At 44.3% G+C, this 8,782-nt stretch overlaps 1 pseudogene; it reads right to left on the reverse strand.

Moving 5' to 3' along the window:
- Positions 1 to 6,786: 6,786 nt before the first annotated feature.
- On the reverse strand, positions 6,787 to 8,509 carry LOC117975306 (ubiquitin-like; annotated as a pseudogene).
- Positions 8,510 to 8,782: the final 273 nt, after the last annotated feature.

Raw genomic sequence — 8,782 nt, forward strand, 5'->3', positions numbered from 1 at the left:
AAGCTGAGGCCAAGGGAACAGCTTTGAATTTAGATTTCTCAGGCTTCCAGAGTTTCCCGTGGGAACATGAAGCGTCAGGAAAGGAGCGCAGCTTCTTTCCACCCCAGTTTTCCCTATCCCCAGGACTCAAGTGCACTCAAGGGGTCTCCTGGTTTCTACATCCAAACTGCACCCATATCCCACCACCCCCTTAACAACTGTCCCTCGTGTCTAGGACCAGAAGCCTCAGCCTCTGCTGGGAGGACAGATGCAGGGAGGTGTATGCAGAGCCTGGAATAAGGCCTGGAACTATTGAAGTACGGAAGTCAGGGATTCCACTACCCAGAGCAAAGTCTTCCCTTAGGCCCCATGGACTTCCCATCCTGTGGGAAGGGACATAGCCCAAAGAGGCCAGAGTGGAGTCCCCCAAGACTAGGTCTAACAATTCATTGTATTCAGCTGTTCCCCACCCTTAGTCCCTGAAGCCAGCATGGGCCCCACCCCAGCTCCCGGGGCAGACATATCACCTAGATATTAGCCACAGTGGTTGGTTCTTGGATGGCCAGCTGACCTAATGAGCCTCACAAAACCTCTCAGTGAGAAAGCTAGGAGAGAAGCATGTGTTCCACGTGCTGACCTTGGGCTTGGGGAGACAGAGATTCCCAGAGCACTGCTGCCATCTTTTCCCCTTACAAGATGGCCTGTAGCTCCCAGAGGCGGCTGTAGGGAGTCCAGGAATGAAGCCAACACAGCAGAAGGCAGAGCCAAGAGAGGGGGAAAAAGAAACAGAAGCAATTGCAGCCAGTACCAATCTGAACCCTCAGCTTCCTTCAGTTACACAGGTTCATCCACCACTCAAAACAGAATAAACCCAAAGACATATATATGGCCTCTACCTTGAACTCCAGTCTTATTAAGAACAAGAGTGAGCGGCTTCATGCAAACTCTGTTCTCACTCCTAAAAAACCCAAAAGCTCACCAAAGAAGAGATATATTTGCCAACTAAGCCCATGAAAAGATGCTCACCATTATTAACGATTAGGGAATTTGAATTAAAACCATAATGAAATAGCACTACTTATCCACCAGAAAGGATAAAATTTTAAACCAGAAAAAGAAAATGAAAGAAACTGACAATATGGAATACTGGCAATGATGTGAAACAACTAGAACTTTCATACACTGAAAGTAAGAATGCAAAATGGTACAGCCCTTTGGAAACATAGTTTGGCAATTTCTTTTGTAGCAAACATACTCTTACTAGGTTACCCAGTAATGCTATTCCAAGGTATTAACCCAAAAGAAATGAAACATACATCTACAAGAAGATTTATATGTGAATGTTCACAACAGCATCCTTCATAATCACCAAAAACCGAAAATAGCCTAAATGTCTCTCAATAGGTGAATAAATAGACCAAATATGGAACAACCATACTGATATGATTTGGATCTGTGTCCCCACCCAAATCTCATGTTCAAATGTAATCCCCAGTGTTGGAGGTGGAGCCTGATGGGAGATGATTGGATTGTGGGGGTGGATTTCCTCCTTGGTACTGTCATCAAGATAGTAAGTTCTTGAGAGATCTGGTTGTTTAAAGGCATATAGCACCTCCCCCCTTGCTCTCTTCCTCCTGTTCCGGCCATGTAAAGTGCTGGCTTACTCTTTGCCTTCTGCCATGATTGTAAGTTTCCTGAGGCCTCCCCAGAAGCCAAGCAGATACCACCATGCTTCCTGTACAGCCTGTGGAACTGTGAACCAATTAAACTTATTTTCTTTATAAATTATCCAGTCTCACGTATTTCTCTATGGCAATGCAAGAACTGACTACCACAGTGAAATATTACTTGGCAATCAAAAGGAGCAAACTACTGTATACACAACAACATGGGTGAATCTCAAAAGCACTATGCACAATGAAAAAGGTCAGACACAGGAAGCTACACATGGAATGAATCCCTTAAACGACATTCTGGACAAGTCAAAACTATAGGGACAGAAATCAGATCAGTGGCTGGCAGGGGTTGGGGTGAGGGAAGAAGAAACCTTTCGGAGTGATTGAGGGGTTCTATAGCTTGGTTGTGTTGGTGGTTACATGCCCATAAATATTCGTGAGGAATCATTGAACTGTACATTGAAAAAGGGCATATTGTATTTCACTGAATGTAAATTATATGTCAACAAACATGACTTCATATATATATTGATATGTTTGGATATTTGTCCCCTCCAAATCTCATATTGAAATATAATCCCCAACGTTGGAAGTGGGGCCTGATGGGAGGTGTTTGGATCATGGGGGTGGATCCTTCATGAATGGCCTAATGACATCTCTTTGGTGATGAGTGAGTTCACGCAAGATCTGGTTGTGTAAAAGTGTATGCACCTCCCTCTCGTTCTTGCTTCCATGCTCAGTGTGTGACATGCTGGCTCCCTGTCACCCTCTACCATGATTGCAAGCTTCCTGAGGCCTTCACCAGAAGCTGAGCAGATGTTGCCGTCATGCTTCTCATTCAGCCTACAGAACCGTGAGCCAATTAAACCTCCTCTCCTTGTAAATTACCCAGCCTCAGGTATTTCTTTATAGAAATGGAAGAACAGTCTAACACATACACCAAGTGAATACCAGTGCTTATCATGTGTTCCAAATCCTTTACCTGAATTAGCTCTTCTAACCCTCCTAACAACCCTACAAGGTGTGAACTATTATTATTACCATTTTACAGATGAGAAAACAAACATAGAGAGAAGGAGTTACCTGCCAAACATCACCCAGCTAGCAAGTGGTAGGCTTGGGACTCAAACCCAAAAAGTGTGATGCAGAGCCCATGCCCATCCCCACTGTACCACAGTTTGCAAATGGGGGCACGGAGGCCAAATCATTTGCTACATTCACCAACGAGGTCAGAGAAGGGAGAATGGGAGCAAATAGGGTTTAGAAAAAGAAAAACCTTGTTCCAGGCCCAAACATGCTGATTTTCCCACAGTTACTGCTCCAATTCTTCTGGCTAATTCTTCAATGCCAGCCAACTCCCTCTGGGCCCCTAACTCGAAAGCCCAGCAAGATTCTGCGAGAGAAAATGACTGCTTCCTAAAAGCACCCAGTGGATTTCCCTGACACATCTTGTCGGCACTCAGAATGCCCACGACAGCTTCTCCTGAAATATTTTCCAGGTGAGCTCTCTGACTGCCCCAGACTCTCAGACTTGCCTCTGATTACTCCTGTTCCCTCACGGCTGGAATTGCCTGTTGACAAGACCTCTCACTCCTTCCAAGCCCAGATCTGACCTTTCCCAGTTTCTTAGATCAAATGCAGAAGCAGGTGCTTAAGGAGGGTGACTGGATGGTGTTAAAAGCTGATTTCTCCTCCTCTTAACATGCGAGTTGGAAGGTGGTGACCAGAGGGGAAACATTTAGAGGCAATGTTCCTCCAGGTGCCATTTCCACACAGTGGGCCTGGAGCAAAGGCTGCTCCAACAGCAGGAAGAAAACCCACTGGGGCTGCCCGCTGGGGCTCTGGGCCTGACACAGGGGCACATTGGATAGATATTGCCAGGTCTGGAACTTTGTAAGGGGTTGCAAACATCTGTGCTGCAATGTTCTTCCCAGCTCAACTAGAAAGATGTACCAGACTTCACACAAAGGCTCCCCCAGGAAGTAGTTGAAATGCAGTTTCCACAGACCCTTAAAAGTGGCAGAGTAAGAACATCTGCCAAAACAGGAAAAATGTTTAACAACTTGACAAGGAATTTTTAAAAATCTGCCCCAGGGTTTGTCTACTGTAAATCTGTTAAAGCAGGGTTTTAGCCCAGGGATAGGAAGGTGTTGGGAATCTTGGTTCTAATTCCATTTTGAACTTGCCTATTCTCAAACCTCTTTGTCATTCCTGTGTTCTACTTTCTTCTGACTATCAGAGCAAACTGGTTGCCTGTTGAGGGCGACCTGTGACTGACTGGTTGTGACTGTTGTAGGTTAAGAGGGATTCTGAGTCATGCATGGACTCAGTGAGAAAGAGTGTTGTGATTGATTAATGATGTCTGCCAGGACTGAGGCAATAGGGAATGATAACGGGCAAGCCACCTACTTCCCATCTCTATTATACACAAAAAGGAAATGGTAAAAGGAGGAAGACATCAGAAAAAAAGTATCAAAACTAAATGCAATTTAGTTTACTAAAAACCACCAGATACCTTTTAGAACCTGTTTCTGACAAGCATAGCCCCAGCTACTGACTCCAGTGCCACCCCAGAGAGTCCACTAAACACTCAACACCTGCAAAGCATGAAGCATGTGGTCTTCTTCTGAGAAGAACACAGTTCCTTCTGCATAATTATGTCATTATTGTATTCTGTGATCCCACTACCCTGGCCACAGTCGATTGGTTAAAACAGTTGGAAACTTTAGGCCACAGGCACCTGTTTGGGTAAATAAAGTTTTACTGGAACACAGCAACACTCATTGGTTTGTGTATTATCTATGGTTACTTTTGTGCTACAACAATGGAACTGAGTCACTGTGACAGAGACTGCATGGCCTGCAAAGCTGAAAATTTTTATTCTCTGGCCCTTTTCATTAAAGTTTGCCGACCCTTGGATTAAAGAGTTGCCATTCAATGTAAATGTAATTGAAAAGAGGGGTTCATAATAAAAGTCAGCCATCTATAAGTTATCTTGAGGATAGTCACTGTCATGCCATATTGGCTGATGACAAATTATTTCCGTCATCAGATTCTCTCTCTTTCCCTCTCTCTCTGAGGGAGATACAGGGTGAATCAAGGTTACTAGAACTACTGCTGGATCCAGAATGGAAGTGAAACACTGGTCTTGTTTCCCATGAGTCTTGCTCTATAGCCTAGTCTTGGAAACACTGTGTTATTCCCTATGCTTTCATACTTGCCTGCATTTTTATAAAATAAACTCTCATGACCTAAGGGTAGGAGAGTTAGGGGATTTCACTTCTCATGCCACTTCTGGTAGTGCCTGTCCAGTACAGTGTCTGCAAACATGAAGCCTGGACAGGAAAGAGTACCATGATGGATCAGTGATGTCTGCCATGGGTCATGGAAGGAGAGGAGAGATAGTAATGTGTGATGTGTATTTAACAGCTAGGGCTTAAGTTAATCTTTGGTGCCTTCTCTTTGCAACGTAAGAGTCTATCTTCTATATCCACCTTATTACCACCTTCTCTCATCTTCCTTGGAAGTTAGATTTAAAATATATCATTCTGTTTGTGAATATGCACCCTTGTGCCATTTTCTCCAGAGAGATTCATATGTAATCTTTATTTCCTCAGTCAAACAACAAACATCTCCTCAAACATGCTTAATTTCTCTTATTTTAAAAGACTCCTGGCCAGGCATGGTGGCACACACCTGTAATCCCAGCACTTTGGGAGGAAAGTGGGCAGATCACCTGCGATAAGGAGTTTGAGGCCAGCCTGGCCAACATGGCAAAAACCCGTCACTACGAATAATACAAAAAATTAGTTGGGCTTGGTGGCACATGCCTGTAGTCCCAGCTACCTGGGAGGCTGAGGGAGGAGAAACACTTGAGCCCTGGAGGCAGAAGTTGCAGTGAGCTGAGATTGCGCCACTGCACTCCAGCCTCGGCAACCGAGCAAGATTCCATCTGAAAAAAAAAAAAAAAAGACTCCAGCAGCAGGTGCCAAGCTCAGCACATAATACTCATTTAATGAATCCATGACGCTTCTAATTTGGGGATTGAAGGTGCCAGCTTTCCTCTTTGAGCTCTGATTCTCCATTTATTCACATCAACTTTGAGGAAGACATACCGTCTAGTTCATCTAAAAGTTTCCCTTAACAACTCAATCCCCTTTATTCTTGTGCAGTGCCATGGATGTCCTATGCCCCACAAGTCCAGCTGGCTTGGCTGTGATCCACCTGGCTGCAGAGTCACTGTGTGTCCGGGTGCAGTGACTATCCACGAGAAGTTGGACTTGCCCTTTGTTTCCAAGTTCTAATCCTGACCCCTGCCTGCTTCCTTCTTGGCTTCTCTCCACCTCTAAGCTTACCTCACTCTCCAAGGCCTCCTCCCACCCACTCTGTGACCTTTCTCTCTAAAATATGGCCTACAGAGTCTCTATATAACAAAGGCTCATTTGGCTGGTGACAATCATTCCAAGCCTTCCCAGGACTTTCCAGCCTCCAGATCCGAAGAAGGTTATGTTAACTTAAACACCCACAGGTCTCTGACTCATGTCCCTTACCTGTGGAATTGCAGAATCATTTCCTACTCACCTGCCCTTACCTTCCCTAGTTACTGCTTAGATTGGCCAGGGGTAGCCCTCATTTAGTAAGTTTATTCATGATCTTCTTGGTGCATGCTCTGTTTTTTTTGTTGTTGTTATTGTTGGTTTTTTGTTTTTTGTTTTTTTTGAGTCAGAGTCTTACTCTGTCACCCAGGCTGGAGTGCAGGGCCATGATCTCAGCTCACTGCAACCTCCGCCTCCTGGGTTCAAGCAATTCTTGTACCTCAGCCCTGCAAGTAGCTGACACTACAGGCACCTGCCATCACACCTGGCTAATTTTCGTATTTTTTGTAGAGATGGGGTTTCACCATGTTGGCCATGCTGGTCTCAAACTCCTGACCTCAAGTGATTTGCCCACCTCAGCCTCCCAAAGTGCTAGGATTACAGGTGTGAGCCACTGCACCCAGCCATGGTGCATGCCTTTTGTCACCCAGGGCCCTAAAACAGAACTGCCTGGACCCTAGTCTTATACAAATCTCCATGACAAAAACTGCTTCTCATTTCCCCTTAACTCTCCTTCTACACAGAAGAAATGCAGTCGGCTCTCAGGAAGGCAGTCCAGATCATGGTTAAGAGGACGACATTGCACTAGACAGGTGGATTTAAATTCAGATTTCCACTCTTTCCTGGCCACTCAGATGTTAATTAAACTCCCTATGCCTCAGTTTCCACATGTGTAAAGTGGAATATTGATACGGTAATCATTAACTTATAGAATTGTGTAGGTGTATTCATTCTCTAGGGTTATTGCAAGAAATGACCACACACTGGATAGCTTAAAATAATCAAAATCCATTCTCTCATTGTTCTGGAGGCCAGAAGTGGGAAATTGAAGTGTCCACAGGGCTCATTTCTTCTGAAGGCTGGCAGGGAGGATCTGTTCCCTGCTCCCGTCTTACCTTCTGGTGGCTGACAGTGGTGACAGTAGTCCTTGGAACTCCTCGGTTTATAGACACATTACCCCAAACTTTGCCTCCATTTTCTTTTTTTTTTTTTTTTTCTGCCCCAGTCAATGAAAGGGACACTTTATTGATCCCCAGGGCCATGAGGCCCTGTGGGGAAGTGGGGAAGGAAGAGCCTTATTTGACCTTCTTCTTGGGGCACAGGTTGTTGGCGTGGCCGCATTTCTTCTTGCAGCAGTTGACAGCACGGGGGTGAGCACAGCACTGGCACAGATCATCTTGTCACAGTTGTATTCCTGGGCAAGCCAATGGAGGGAAGGCTTAATAATGCCACCTCACAGGCGCAGCACCAGGTGAAGGGTGGACTCTTTCTGGATGTTCTAGTCTGAGAGACTGTGGCCATCCTCCAGCTGTTTGCCCACAAATATCAGACACTGCTGGTCAGGCAGGATGCCCTCCTTGTCTTGGATTTTAGCTTTGACATTCTCAATGGTGTCACCGGGCTCCACCTCAAGGGTGATGGTCTTGCCCGTGAGGGTGTTCATAAAGATCTGCATCTCTGAGTCTGCAGCTCAGCCGCCTCACTGAAGAGAAAGAGCGCCTCCATTTTCACATCACCTTCCTCCACGTGTATCTCTCCTCTGCGTGCCTCTTACAAAGACTCTTGTCCCTTAGGGCCTACCCTGATAATCTAGTGTGTTCTCATCTTTGAGATTCTTAATTATATCTACAAGACCTTTCTTTCTTAAAAAATTTTATTTTTAATTTATTTTTTATTTCCATATTTTAATTTATTTTTATTTTCCATAAAAAAAGTCCATATTTTTTATTTCCAGTCCATTGGGAACAGGTGGTGTTTGGTTACATGAGTAGGTTCTTTAGTGGTGATTTGTGAGATTTTGGTGCACGCATCACCCGAGTAGAAAAACTAAACCCAATTTGTAGCCTTTTATCCCTCACCACCTTCCCACCCTTTCCCCTGAATCCCCACAGTCCATTGTGTCATTCTTATGCCTTTGCATCCTTGTAGCTTAGCTCCCACTTATCAGTGAGAATATGATTAGGTTACTCCAGGTTACTAAGAATGCCATTAAGTCATTCCTTTCTATGGTGGTATTCTATCATATATATATAACAGTTTCTTTACCCACTCATTGACTGATGAGCATTAGAGCTGGTTCCACATTTTTACAATTGTGAATTGTGCTGCTATAAACATGTGTGTGCAAGTATCTTTTTCATATAATGACTTCTTTTCCTCTGAGTAGATACCCAGTAGTGGGATTGCTGGATCAAAGGGTAGTTCTACTTTTAGTTCTTTAAGGAATTGCCATACTGTTTTCCATAGCTCTTGTATTAGTTTACATTCCCGCCAGCAGTGTAGAAGTATTCCCTTTCCACTGCATCCACAGCAACATCTATTAATTTTGATTTTTTGTGTATCTGCAAGACCCTTCTTACAAATAATGTCACATTCACAGATTGTAGATGTTAGGATGTAGACATATCATTTTGGGGAGCACAGTTCAACCCATGACAGTAGGATTATAAGAGATGGTGCATATACTATGCTTAGCACCATGCCTGGCACATAGCAAATAGTTTTGTTCTTATCATTCTTTAAAGGGCCAGA

This window comes from Pan paniscus, chromosome 10, assembly GCF_029289425.2.
Source record: "Pan paniscus chromosome 10, NHGRI_mPanPan1-v2.0_pri, whole genome shotgun sequence".
Lineage (NCBI taxonomy): Eukaryota > Metazoa > Chordata > Mammalia > Primates > Hominidae > Pan > Pan paniscus.